This window comes from Labeo rohita, chromosome 18 (genome assembly GCF_022985175.1).
Source record: "Labeo rohita strain BAU-BD-2019 chromosome 18, IGBB_LRoh.1.0, whole genome shotgun sequence".
Lineage (NCBI taxonomy): Eukaryota > Metazoa > Chordata > Actinopteri > Cypriniformes > Cyprinidae > Labeo > Labeo rohita.
The window spans coordinates 32,876,682-32,891,553 of NC_066886.1; positions in this window are offsets into that span (position 1 = coordinate 32,876,682).

The window sequence follows — 14,872 nt, forward strand, 5'->3', positions numbered from 1 at the left end:
CTTCAGTAAACTGTTCATATCAGTTCTGTGAAACCTAATTTGTTATTGCATTTATTCACCCTCATGTCATTTCAGTGACTTTACTGAACACCAATAGGATATGTTGAAGTATTTTGTGTTTAGTAAAGAAACACTTTTTAATTCTAATATTTTAAAATAACTTGTTTGTTCAGTTTATCCACTTAGAAAACATCTGGCTTCGCAGTCTTACGCAACACTGAGGTCTGTTTATCCCCTTGTTTGTCAATTTGCCTTATTTTCCAATTTACAGGCAGTACAAGTCATTAGCAGGACGAGTTAGCATTAGCGCTAGTCCTGAATGATTGACAAGCCTTCTGTTTACACTCTGATATGAATGAGAGGGGATACAATTATGAAGTTAGTTTTTGTGGCGCTCATCTCTATGTGTGCGTGTTGTTTTTAATTAGCAGGTACGGCAATCTGAGTCTTATCTGGTCGGCAGAGACATTAGCACTGACGTCAGTCGAGTGCAGTCATTAACATTCACTCACAGCTGTCAGAGAAAGAAACAAATTCGGTTTATCAGAATTACAGACTCATACTGCAATGGCAATTTGAGATTTGTATTTATTTTTTATTTTTTCGTTGGCCTGCTCATGCACACACATATGAGATTATGTGTGTGTATGAGAGAGTGTTTATATCAAGAAAGCACATTAGTTTTTGCATTTGGATGCAATCGGCCAACAGATGGTTCTGGTCAATATAACTATAATTTGAAACAACTTTTGATCTGTACTTAATATTCTCTTGTGTAACTAAAGCTTTTACTGTCAGTATAAAGCAAAGTCCCTTTAAGGCAAGTCATTTCACTCTGTGGCCATCTTTGAAAGGCCTGTTGGGCAGCCAAGTGCGGCTCCTATCTGTTTGAATGGGGAAACATCAAATTCTCCAAAACTGTTCACCAAGCTTACGATTAAATTTCATATTTAAAGTCACCAATGAAATCTGACAACAAACTGCCTCATAAATATTGTTCCTTATGCTCCAATATTATGCTCCAATAGTGTTAAAAAAAAAAAAAAAGCTTATTTTTCAGGTGAGATCAGCCAGTGCGCAGTACTAAGCGCATGTCTCGGAACGGGACTTCTAACGGCAGCTGCAGTGACGCACTGACATTACTAGTCAACGATTGGCTCTTTCATTAAGAAGGCGGGGCTTCGCCATAGAGAGCATTGGCATTTTTCCCCATTCAAAACTATATGAGTGACAAGTCTTGGGTATTCTATAGTCTTTGGTATAAAGTCTTGTCTACTTTGCAGCTCATTCTGACCAGGAATAGGCATTAAGAGTCAGTCTGGAAGTCACTTTGCTTTTCAGTTTTTGGATTGTGTGGTAGAATAGACTAAGCCAGACTATGTACTGTCAATTCCTGTAAAATACTGCCATCTTGGCCCATTTTTTGCTTGAAAAATCTTCTAGATCACTAATAATATGTGTTTTTCATGGTGCCATTGCTTTAATAAAATTCCACCAAGACTGAGCATTTTATGACCAATCCCTGAACCAACTCTGAGAACATTTGGATGTAAACAGATGGTTGTCCTGCAGGAAAGTCCACTGATCATCAGCTTCAGTCTCTGCACCAAAGGCATCAAAATCTTTGCCTGATACTTCAAACAATCCTGTCCTTTATACAGTCAGGATTTCCTCTTCCTCCAACAGCAAAGTACCCCAGAACAAGACCAGTCCAGCTCAATGTTTGATGATGGAAGTGGTGTTTCTCTGCTTATAAGCCTTGCCTGTTTTGCACCAAACGTAGTGGGTCTGGATAGTTCCAGCTGGGTCACATCACTCCATAAAACAACCTTCAAGAACTCCAGAGGTCTAATCAAATTTATTTTAGCAAGCCAACCTTGTATGTTCTTCTAGGTCGAACTTGTTTAATGTTCTTCTTATAATCTACACTGAAATGTTATTTCCCCCTTTCATTTTGCAAGTCTTTCGCAGTAAACTGAGGGGATCTAGAAAAAATTCCCTCTTTTATTCCTCTGATATTTCTTCAATGCCCTGAAGGATTTTCGGGTACAGAATTTTTTAAACTTGCACATAAGGCTGCCAGCTGTCTCTCTAGGAACCTTTAGTGTTGTCTTGTAGCCACACACTAATTTAATAAAACAATTTTTTCTCTACAGCTTTTGTGAGAGCTCTTTTGAATTGGCCATATTTGCAACTCATTTTCCACTTTCAGCACATTTGTGGGCTAAATTACCTAGTTAAGTTTTGATATATAATTTGAATATCGTGAAAAGGTTAATTTTTTGTTTGTAACTTATGTCAAAAACTGAAACTTTCATATATTCTAGATTTATTACATGTAAAGTAAAACATTTCTAAAGTTTTTTTTTTGTTTTGTTTTAATTTTGATGATTAGAGCTTACAGCTCATGAAAGTCAAAAATCCAATCTTGAAATATTAGAATATTTCCTAAGATCAATCAAAAAATGCATTTTCAAAACAGAAAAGGTCAAGTTCTTTAAATTATGTTCTTTTATGCACTCAATACTTGATTGGCAGCAGGAATTACAGCAAATGACTTGCTCCTAGCACAAATTACAGCATCAGTGAAGTGTGGCATGGAAGTGATCAGCCTGTGGCACTGCTGAGGCACTACTGAGCCTTTAGATTGTCTGTATATTGTTGGATCGACTGTTTCTCATCTTTCTCTTGAAAATATGCCATAGATTCTCAGTGGGGTTCAGGTCAGGCATGTTGGCTGGCCAATCAAGCACAGTAATGTCATGGTCAGCAAACCACTTGGAAGTGGTTTTTGCACTGTGGGCAGGTGCTAAAGTCCTGCTGGAAAAATAAAGCAGCATCTCCATAAAGCTTGTCAGCAGATGGAAGCATAAACTGCTCCAAAATCTCCTGGTAGATGCCTGCACTGACTTTAGACTTGATAAAACACAGTGGACCGACACCAGCAGACGTCACGACCCCCCAAATCATCACTGACTTCAGAAATTTCACACTGGACTTCAAGCAAATTCTGGAATTCTGTGCCTCTCCAGTCTTCAGTCAGATTAAAGTCTTGTCTACTTTGCAGCTTATACAGACCCGGAATAGGCATTTAGAGTCCGTCTGAAAGTCACAGTTTTGCTTTTGAATTTTTTGATTGTGTTTTGTTGAGTAGACTAAACCAGACTATGTACTATCAATTACTGCAGCTTGGATTCTGTGCCTCTTCAGTCTTCCTCCAAACTCTGGGACCATGATTTCAACATGAAATGTAAAATTTACTTTTATCTGAAAAGAGGACTTTGGGCCACTGAGCAACAGTCCAGTTCTTTTTCTCCTTAGCCCACGTAAGATGCTTCTGACGTTGTTTCTGTTTCACAAGTTGCTTGGTAGCCCTTTTCCTGAAGACGTCCGAGCGTGGTGACTGTTGATGTGCTGACTCCGGCTTCAGTAGTGCATAATTAAATGCATAATAACCTAACTAAAATTTTATATATATATATTTGCTTTTTTTTGCTTTTTTTTGCAAAGATTGTACAAAGATTAAACATAAACCATCTGAAATGACGAAACTGCATAAAAATCTATTCTAAATTATACTAAAATAAAGTATTTTATGTATATAAACCATCAATTGAATATAAAAGCACAAAAACTGTCAATCTGGGACAAATACCTACAATGGAAAACACTCTGCTGTGGTCGCACCACGTGATATTTCAAATTCAGTCAAAATTTACAAGCACAGAATTGGCCACCTAAACAAAACAAGCTAGCTTCCCACAAAAGGTCACTATGAAATTTAATACTTGTAAAAATAGCTTAATATTCATAGTTTTTTTGAGGTCATACCACATGATATCCAAATATGACAACTACATACCAGCCCTTAAAAAGATTTTTTTTTTTTCAAATTTGAAAGAGAGTTAAAAACCTGCTTGATGCACGGGTCAATGGGAAATTGCTATATGATGCAAAGTCCTATCTATGAATGGATTTCAACATAAAAGTCCCAAAATGGTAGTTTCTTGATGGTCGCACCACAAGATATTTCATAAAATTGAAATCATCGGACAAAGTTTGTTTTTTATATTATGATGGAAATATAAATACAAATGCTTTGCAATTTTATACAGGATTATAAAACACTTCATGCAAATAGTGCAGAAAATTAATCAGAATAAATTTAGGGTCATTTCAAAGACGTTTCCATTATATTTTGACACTTTGAATAACAGAAAACCCAATCTTTTCTGAAAAGTAAAAGTGGGTCCATAGGAGAGGTACTATATATATATGGCATAAATGCATTTAAACCAATTTTTAACTGAAAAAATGCATATGCATAATGCAAAAATAAATATGCAACGTGCTAAACTGTAAAAAATGAATGCCTTGTTTTGGTCACTGTTCCTATAAGTGCATGACTCTGTATGTGTGTGTGTTTCTAAGAGAGCAAGATATCAACACTAAGGAGCAGGGGGTCTCTTCACCCCTCCTCTCGGTTCTTCCACCTTCATTATAGGGTAATTAGATCAATGATTGTTTTTTGTTCTTCTCTGCACCGTCTACATGTCACCCGCCAGTCTGTCTGTCTGTTCAGCTTTGAGATCTGCTCTTTACCTGGTCCTCGACAGGCCCTCAGACAGAGACACACACAAACTTTAGGGAGGGACTGATTGCGGGGGGTGAAGAGCTGATGAAAGACGCACATCAGGGAGACGAAAAGAGTGATCGATCTATCGTCTCCTCTCCATCCCGGTGAATTCAGTCGGCTGGCGTCTCCAGATCTGATGTAGGGGAGACAAATGTCAAGACACAAAGCAAAACGTCCCTCGGGAGCTTCGAAACGCAAAGACATCCACCCCGATCTCCGTCCTCTCTGCTGTCTCCTCATTCTAAACAGGAATTACATATTGATCTGGAAGTCTTGAGGAACCACAGCAGGGATGAAGAGCTCAAACTCGTCCCCCAATGACAAATGACAAAATCCACTGTTATCTACAGTAAATCCAAATTTTCTTCTATTTCCTGATATCTCCTGCACTAACTTTCCACTTCAATAGGACATTCAAACCATTCACTGTGACGTTATTATCACAACAAACCGTTTTTGCAGTCGCCTGAGAGGAAGCTTTGATTTGTAAATGAAAGAGATCTTTTATTTCATAAATAGCGAGACAAATCCTGTTTACCCCTTTAAAGAAGCCGAGGAGAGATGCTAATCTTATGTAATAGAGAGTATTTGTCCATCGAGAGGAAAAATATTTGCATAAAATCATTTCCATATTTTCTTTTGTTTAGAGAGAATTAGCAAACTGGGATCGTTGTGTTGGTTTATCGCCTCTAATCTTCCAAACTCTGCTGTGTTTACACATTCTTCAGCGACAGAAATGGAAATCAGAGATTTGCATCTAAAACTAAATCATAAAATGAAATATATGGCAGAAGTAAGCAGTACAGGGTTGGATGTTCAAAAAATGATTATAAAGTTTCATTGTTTTGTTTTGTTTTTTGCTTGCACTACATTACTATGAATATTGTTTATTTTATTTTTCCTAATAATTTGACGTATTTATAATATAAAAAATATTACATATGCTCTTATTTAAATTCCATGTTATCAATAGTTAATTCTTATTAACAGAGGCTGCAAATGCTTTTGTAGTACAAGTACATGAATTATTTTTCACACCAAACTACCACATACTAAACTGAACAATTTTGATGTGTTAACTAACGTATTATAGCACATGTAAAGTACTTTATAATTTTAACTGTAGTGTGTAATTCAATATTACATTCAAAATGTAAACTTTTTTAAAAAGGGAACTATGTGTAATTACAAATAGTTAAATAGTTAAAAACATGACAAGTTTAAAAAAAAAAATGACACTAAAATACATTTTAGTTTACCATAAATGCTTGTCTGTGCATTACACACACACAAAATGTAGTAAAAAAAGTAATAATGAAATTACATTTCAATTCAATTCAATTTAATACAAATTTTACAGTTTTTCTCGATTGCTAAAACACTATAAGTAGTCTTTTGAACTAAAATTTCAAAACCATAATGCCATTTTTCAAAAAGCACACCCATTTTCCTAAACTATAAACACTACTCCCCTGCTTTAACACATGAGTCAGATTTGGTGAACTGTTACTGCAAAACTCTACACACAAATCCCTACATTTCTCAGTGCTTACATCATGTGGTCATTTAGAAAGCACTAGCATTCAATATTGTTCACTCGAGTCTGCAAAGTTTGAGCTCAATTAGTACACAATTACCCAAGTGGAAACACTAGGAGTCAAAATTTATCACACACCAATCAGAAGCTTCGATTTAGATAAAAGGGCCAAAGTCAGTTTACAGTTTGGTGCTTTTCTCAGATCAGAAATGAAATTCTCAAAACTACTTGTTCAACCTCCACATCATGTAATCACTTGTGCACATCATAAAATGTTTCTAATTTTTTTTTTAACAAGTTGTGTTTGCTTTGGTACGTTCATGTAACTGATTATGCAATGGATTTGTCTGCTTTTTCCTACATTTTCAGTCCCTATTGTCATGTTGCTATAGTCTTACCCCTCAAAACATCAAGTCATTAGCTCATCGTATATGTCTTTGCAGGAAATGCTAAACTTTTTATCTAGTTGTCATAAACGGTCAAGCATATTCTACACATTTCTATTAGACTTTTTGTATATTTGCCATAAATTGTTAAAGTGAATACTGACTTTCACCAGAGACTACAGATCAACCAATGATAAAGCAGTTCTTTGAAATAGCTCAAAGGTACATCTCAACATCTCATGAACCTTCAGTTGGAAAGCATATATAGACAGAGGACAACACAACACAGTTACAAATTCTGACAGTGCACTTTCTAATGTATATTTCCGCCTTTGCCCATATTTACTTTTTTTCTTTCCTATTGCACAATGACTTTGTAATGTATTTATATGTTATTTTATTTTTATATATATATATATATATATATATATATATATATATATTTTTTTTTTTTTTTTTTTTTTTTTTTTTTTTTGTCAGACCACTAGTAAAAGTGTAACTGTGAATACTATCTGCTCTTTTTCAATCAATATCCCGCATACAGTAATATGCAATTTCGAAGACAAAGAGTATAAGGTGAAGAATGACGACAACAACATGGAAGAGAAATAGGAAGGGCAAGAAAACAAGCAGTCTTATATATTTTAGTTGATGCGTGCCATGCAAGGGGATTTTACCTCTGCTGCCTGTCCATGCCCAATTTAGTCTGTGATGTTGAGGAGGTTGTTTGGCCTGTCCCAGACCAAAGACAGGGTGCTGGGGCAGAACAATTATTTTTGTTGTTGTTTGCTGTTCTACAGTACAATAAATTAAGGATTAAAACACTTGCAAATGCATACATTTGTTGTGTTCATCGTGTTAATTTAAAAAAAAAAATTTCCCCAAGCAACACTTATTACCAGTTTTCGTAGTATTGTTTTGAATTGATCTCATCAGTGTGTAAAACTGTGTTATAGTGTGTGTGTTTTTGAGGGTTTGTGTGTCATGTCTGAGAGCAAAGTTTGTTTTTTCAGCAAGATTGAGTGGTTTTGAGTGGAGAGCTTCATTTTGACCTGAATATAGTAAGTTTAGGGAATTGAGTTAGAAGTTACGGATTTGTGTTTAGAGTTCCGCAAAAGCGAGGCATAATTTCAAGAAATGTGTTTAAGCAATTGAGAAAAACTGTAACAACATAACATTTTCACTCAATTGAACATGCAATTAAATGTCCAAAAACATTACATTCAGTTTACGTTGATGTACAGTATTTACTTTTTAATATGCTGTTCCCATAGTAGATAGTCTTAGAAATAGTCTTACTAATATATTTATAATGTTATAATTATTATAACATATGTTCTCATTTAAATCCCATATACTATCAATAGTTAATTTTTATTAATGGTGGCCGTAAATGCTTTTGTAGTACAAATACATGAATTATTTTTCAGGACTGTACCACACTAAACTGAACTTAAAACCGTGTGTCAGCTGTTTTATGAATCCTAAGCATGTAATGTATAGTTAACGATGACAGTGACAGGTGCAAATAAAATATAATGCTTTACATTTTTGCAAACACAGCGAAACACGTCCAAATCTTACAATCCTTGTTACGTACATCCAGATGCTCTCACAAGTTTCCTGAATAATTTTCTTTAAGGGCGAGTAAAGGTCATTCTCCTTAATCTACAATGACATGCTGCTTATTGGATACACCTTCCTCATAAATATGCAGATACAAACCTATGTATGTGTGTTCAAACGCTGTGTGCATGTAAATAACCTAACAGCATTATTTACCAGCAGGACACACACACACACACCCTTGAGGACACAGGACCCATCTCACGCCGATCAAACACTAATAAGATGGCATCCCAACAGGCCAACACGTATGAGTGTTTAATTTCACACGTGTGTGCTCCTGTTAAAAATGATGGGACGTGATTATCTATGGATTCTGCACCGGTGCTCAGGATCACTAGAGAGGAAATCTAGAATACATTCATACGTTTCACAGACAGCAGCTGTGGTTCTGCATACACACTGAGCAATAAACTCAAGCTATAGCATCATGATTATAGCGACATTTAGAGTAAACACACTTTAAAGTGTATATAGCTTTGAAAGGTTGCTTAAAGTCAGCCAATATGCTGTACTGACAAATCTTACCAATTTCTTTCCTTCTTTCTTTCTTTCTTTAATTTTATTTTTGGATGAGGAATAGACAAAAATGCAATTAATTGAACTTATGATTCAATTTATATATATAGAGAGAGAGAGAGAGAGATTCCAAATTACATTACAAAAATTTTAGTCAGTAACATAATCCACTACATTACACATTTTAGGTTAAATATTTAGACTACTTTTAGATTACTTTTGACCTAACTCGTTTAGCACACTGATTTAAACAAGATCTTGTACTGTAAAGGAATTGCAGGGGGTTTGTGAGTTTAATGAAAGGCTAACAAGTCAAATAAATAATTTTAAATTAACAATCAAAATAATACACTTACTAAAAAAGATGAAATATTGTATGTTTACCTGCAAGCCATATGACCATTAACCAACATCAGAAAACCGTGAATGTGCAAATGTAATGTAACTACATTATTAAAACATTTATTTTAAAATCTCATGGGTACTTAAAGGGGTAATTGATTATGATTTCACTTTAACTTTAGTGTGTAATGTTGCTGTTTGAGCATAAGCAGCATCTGCAAAGTTACAATGCTCAAAGTTCAATGCATATTATTTTTTTGTTTGTTTGTTTGTTTTTTGAGTAGCATGTTGTTACTGGTGTTTTCTGTTTGTTTGTTTGTTTGTTTGTTTGTTTGTTCTGTTTTTGTTTTTTTAATCTAATATTACAGTTTTTCTCAATTGCTTAAACACATTTCTTGAAATTATGCCTCGCTTTTGCGAAACTCTAAACACAAATCCGTAACTTCTAACTCAATTCTCCGAACTTACTATATTCAGGTCAAAATGAAGCTCTCCACTCAAAACAACTCAATCTTGCTGAAAAAAACAAACTTTTCTCTTAGACATGACACACAAACCCTCAAAAACACACACACTACAACACAGTTTTACACACTGATGAGATCAGTTGAAAACAATACTACGAAAACTGGTAATAACTGTTGCTTGGAAAAAAAAAATGATGAATACAACAAATGTATGCATTTGCAAGTGTTTTAATCCTTAATTTATTGTACTGTAGAGTACAGCACAAAACAGCAAACAACAACAAAAATAATTATTCTACCCCAGCATCCATGTCTTTGGTCTGGGACAGGCCAAACAACCTCCTCAACATCACACTCTAATTGGTTATAACCCTGGCACGCATCAGCTAAAATATAGAAGACTGCTTGTTTTCTTGCCCTTGCCCTTCCTATTTCTCTTCCATGTTGTTGTCGTCGTCCTCCTCCTTCTTCTCCTCCTCTTCCTCTTTCACCTCCTATTCTTTGTCTTCGAAATTGCATATTACTGTATGCGGGATATTGATTGAAAAAGACCAGATAGGATACACAGTTACACTTTTACTAGTGGTCTGACAAAAAAAAAAATCAACATAAAAAAAAAGAAATAAAATATAAATACATTACAAAGTCATTGTGAAATAGAAAAGAGAAATATGGGCAAAGGCCAAAATATAAATTAGAAAGTCCAGAATTTGTAACTCCTGTGTTGTCCTCTGTCTATATATGCTTCCCAACTGAAGGTTCATGAGATGTTGAGATGTACCTTTGAGCTATTTCAGAGAACTGCTTTATCATCGGTTGATCTGTAGTCTCTACATTAGTGAAAGTCAGTATTCACTTGAACAATTCATGGCAAATTTACAAAAAGTCTAATAGAAATGTGTAGAATATGCTTGACAGCTAGATCAAAAATGTAGCATTTACTGCAAAGACATATACAATGAGCTAATGACTTGATGTTTTGAGGGGAAAGACTATAGCAACATGAAAACCGCAGACAAATCAGTTGCATAATCAGCTGCATGAATATACCAAAGCAAACGCAACTTGTTAAAAAAAAAATTGCACAATGTGCACAAGTGACTAGATGATGTGGAGGTTGAACAAGTAGTTTTGAGAATTTCATTTCTGATCTGAGAAATGCACCAAACTAAGCTGACTTTGGCACTTTTATCTCCATCGAAGGTTCTGATTGGTGTGTGATAGATTTTGACTCCTAGTGTTTCCACTTGGGTAATTGTGTGCTAATTGAGCTCAAACTTTGCAGACTCGAGTGAACAATATTGAATGCTAGTGCTTTCTAAATGATCACATGGTGTAAGCACTGAGAAATGTAGGGATTTGTGTGTAGAGTTTTGCAGTAACAGTTCACCAAATCTGACTCATGTGTTAAAGCAGGGGAATAGTGTTTATAGTTCAGGGAAATGGGTGTGCTTTTTGAAAAATGGCATTATGGTTTTGAAATTTTAGTTCAAAAGACTGGTTATAGTGTTTTAGCAATCAAGAAAAACTGTAATTGTAATTCATGGGGTTATTATCTGGTACTTCAAAGAATTTGCTTTGCTTTTCATTAAAACCCATAGGCTAATTGAGTCGGAATTCATAGTGTTGCTATTATGACATACCTTCAATTAAAAATTTCAGTCAGGAAATAAATTTGCCTTTCTACATTTTAATATATGTGACCCTGTCACCCACATGTGACCCTGGACCACAAAACCAGTCATAAGGGTCAATTTAAGTAAGATTTCCATTGATGTATGCTTTGGTAGTATAGGACAATACTTGGCCAAGATACAACTATTGGAAAAAATGGAATCTGAGTTTGCAAAAAAATCAAAATATTGAGAAAAACGCCTGTAACATTGTCGGCAGGGTTAGGCTTAGAAATGCAAGTTGACATGTACTTGCAAAGTTACTTATAATCAGTAGAATGTCTGTTGGGAGACCATCACAATAAAGATTTAGCAGATATTAAGAAGATAGTCTACTAATACTCTAATGACAGTTAGTAGTCATGTATGTGCAGTGAAGTTCATTATAGACAACAGAATATTCAGAAAGGACTATCAAGTGTTTTTAATTTGACAGTATTACAAAGTGCACTTTTCTGTTCAGAAACATAGTCATAAAAGTATACAGGCCTTGAATTTCATTAATGTTATTTTATCTGGAATACAGTGTTTTAAAATACACTTATTATTTGAAGTTGACCTACACTACAGGTACACATTTTTAGTATTGTTAAATATAATTTAGTATAATTAAGTATGCTTCTTTTTCACAACATTTTTTCTTCATATCAAACAGGAGCTCATTTGATAGGTAGTTGCATTCAAATCTGCAATAAAAAGAAATTGAAGCATTACAAACCAACAAATCCGCCATTGCTATATAATTCAGTATGTTGCTTACAGCTGTATGTCTTTTGGTTTAGCTTGCTTTAAAAGGTACAATCTATGGCATCAAGCATTTCTCTACCCCTCGCTGAGGACATCAAACTTTGATGGATTCTTCTGAGGAGCATTTTGTTAAGAAAAGCTGTTGATGAAATTTTAATCTTCCTGCACAAGTGTGGAACTCGCAGAGAGTTGGGCGGGGAGCGCAAGATTCATTCTAGTAATAAAATAGTAGTATTTGAACAAGTATTTCCACAAGTTATTACAAGGAGGGATGAAATTTAAGCTTGCTACGTCAGTCGCACTTTCTCGGATATTCAGCAGCATCATAAATGATTAAATGCGTGGTTACCCAGGACATCTCTTATTCATGGAATTAAATGATGTGCGCGGTTCTGCTGCTACATGCGTATACATGCATAGCGCCGCTCAGGACGGGTCCCGGGCCACTGGTTTATCGGGTCCTGACACGGAGGCTGCGAGCGGACGCACAGAGATGAAATGACATATGCACCTATGCATAGGGTGACTCTTTACCCAGGACCTCACATGAGACTTAAAACTATTCCGATGAATATTGCAGATGGGCTATTTTTCCATTTTCCACCCGGCTGCCTGACCCTGAGGAATAAGTACAAAAAAGTACTTGGTTGAGATGGTTTTTCTTTCCATCTGAAACCTTTCTTCCTCGGACCTTGCTGTGCAGTTATGCTGAATAATTCTGAGTGGTTGTTTCCATGTCCTTTTTCCATCAGCGGCCTCCCAGAATTGCTTGAAATTCTCACGTAATCAGAAAGTATAAAATCAAGGAAGAAAATTCTTTGCTTTCCACTTAAAAAGCACCTTGATTCCAACATGTCTGGTGGATACATACCAAGTTATTCTTTGTAGTGTAGATTTCCGAAGGACATCCCTCTCATAGGCCCTGTTTAAATCTGGTATTAAGATGCGTACGGTCGATCGGATCACGTTTGTCCACTTGTTTATTTCTTTTAAAGGTCTTTGGGTCGGTGTTTGTATGGGCTTTTTTAGATCTTTCTAATATTGTAAAATAAGTTATAAAGTACTTACGAACACAAAAAGACACAACAGAAGATCATATACTCAGAGTAGCAGCTTTCATTTCTGTTCTAATAGCCACAAAACTATGCCAAATGCTGTGGGTTTGTGTTCAAATCAGAGAAGATAGTGCTTTTTACAGCTTTTCACCTTCAACTTAAGATTTCATCTGGCAAATTTCATCTCCAGCATGCTTCAATAACACATCCTGTGATGTTTAAGAACTAGGTTAGTAGGCAGAGAGGAGCTTGTCTGTAGTGGCTGCTCAAATGCATTTGACTACATGAGGTCTACACTACAAAAGCAATCTGGTTGAATGCGTTTTCATCCTCCTGTTCTTCTTGTCTTTATTTATTAAGCACTTTCACACAACCGACTGTTCACCAAAGTGCTGTACAATATGTACAAACAGTCTCAAACATAAAACACAACACTAAAACCACAATAAAATGAAAGTGAAATAAACTCCACAATTTCAATATACAGATAAATGTCTATAACCCATTAAATGATAATGCAAGGAAATGTTCCTTAAGCTTATGTCTAAAAACACTTGATGTGGAATCTGATCTGAGAGAAAACGGTAATTCATTCTAGAGTTTCGAAGCCATCGCTACAAAAGCTCAATCTCCACTTCGCCGTTTAGTTCTAGGAATCATCAAAGTCAGCTGACCTTAAACGTTCATGAAACCCCAGACTACTTTTTCTGAGAAATAAAGGTGCTTAAAAAGGATGCCATAGAAGAACCACTTTTGGTTCCACAAAGAATCAATCAGTCAAAGATTCTTTAAAGAAGAATCTGAAGAACCTTCATTCGCCACAAAGAACCTTTTGTGAAACAGATGTTAAAGGTTCTTTATGGAAGCATTTAGACAAAAAATGTTCTTCCATGGCATCGTGAAGCACCTTTATTTTTAAGAGTGTAGATGACAATGTTAGCATCTGTTCATTTTAATTGTTGGAGAAAACTGGTTAATTTCGCTATTTTCTTCTTCCAGGTTTAAAATTGTGTTGACGTCATAGTTTGTGACGTGGCAACGGACTACAGTACTTCAATGACGCGTTGGTGTCTCATAATTATTCCTGAGGCTGCGTGTTCTTATCCTTCGCCTAATTATTCCGAAAAGCGTGTGTTGATTTGCTATGACAGACGCTTCAGACAGTAAGATTGAGAAAAAGGTTCATGGATCAAACAAGAGTGTTTGTTTTTGTTTGCTTTGTAAGAGTTCGGCACAAACGTGATTCATTCATATAGTAAGTGTAAAAGCGGTTTTTACAACTCCTTGACGCAACCCATCAAAAGGATTATAAACGCCACAAAATAAGCTTTAAAAGTTAATAGAGGTGCAACAGCACGTTCATATTTATATGGTTTCATGACCCTTTAAAGACCGTTTTGGCTCATATTTTTCAGTCAGTTCCACCAAGTACAGTGGAGCCCCACTATGCAATGATTTCCAAACAAAAAACAAAATTTTAAAATTAATTCTGTAAGGGACTGGTAACCATTGTAAAGAACTCAAAGTAGGGAGTCTTAGATAAGACTCTTTAGATAAGATCTTTCTTATGAGAACCTGTCAAAAGACTCGCCGCAGCATTTTGGACCAGTTGTAAGTGATTAAGACCTTACAGATTTATTAATGCCAGCACATAATGAGTTAGAGTAATCTAATACAAAGGCATGAATGACATTTTCCAAATCACGCAAGTGGTCGAAAGTGGACAGGCTCAAAATATATCAAACTCTGTTTCCCCCTGTATTTAGCATTTGTGATCAGTTTAACAAAAACACATCTTAATACCAGGTGTAAGCAGGACCAGTTTAGAATTAATAAAAATCTCAGTTACGAGGACTAAAGAAGTCAAGATTTGGCTAGCTATCT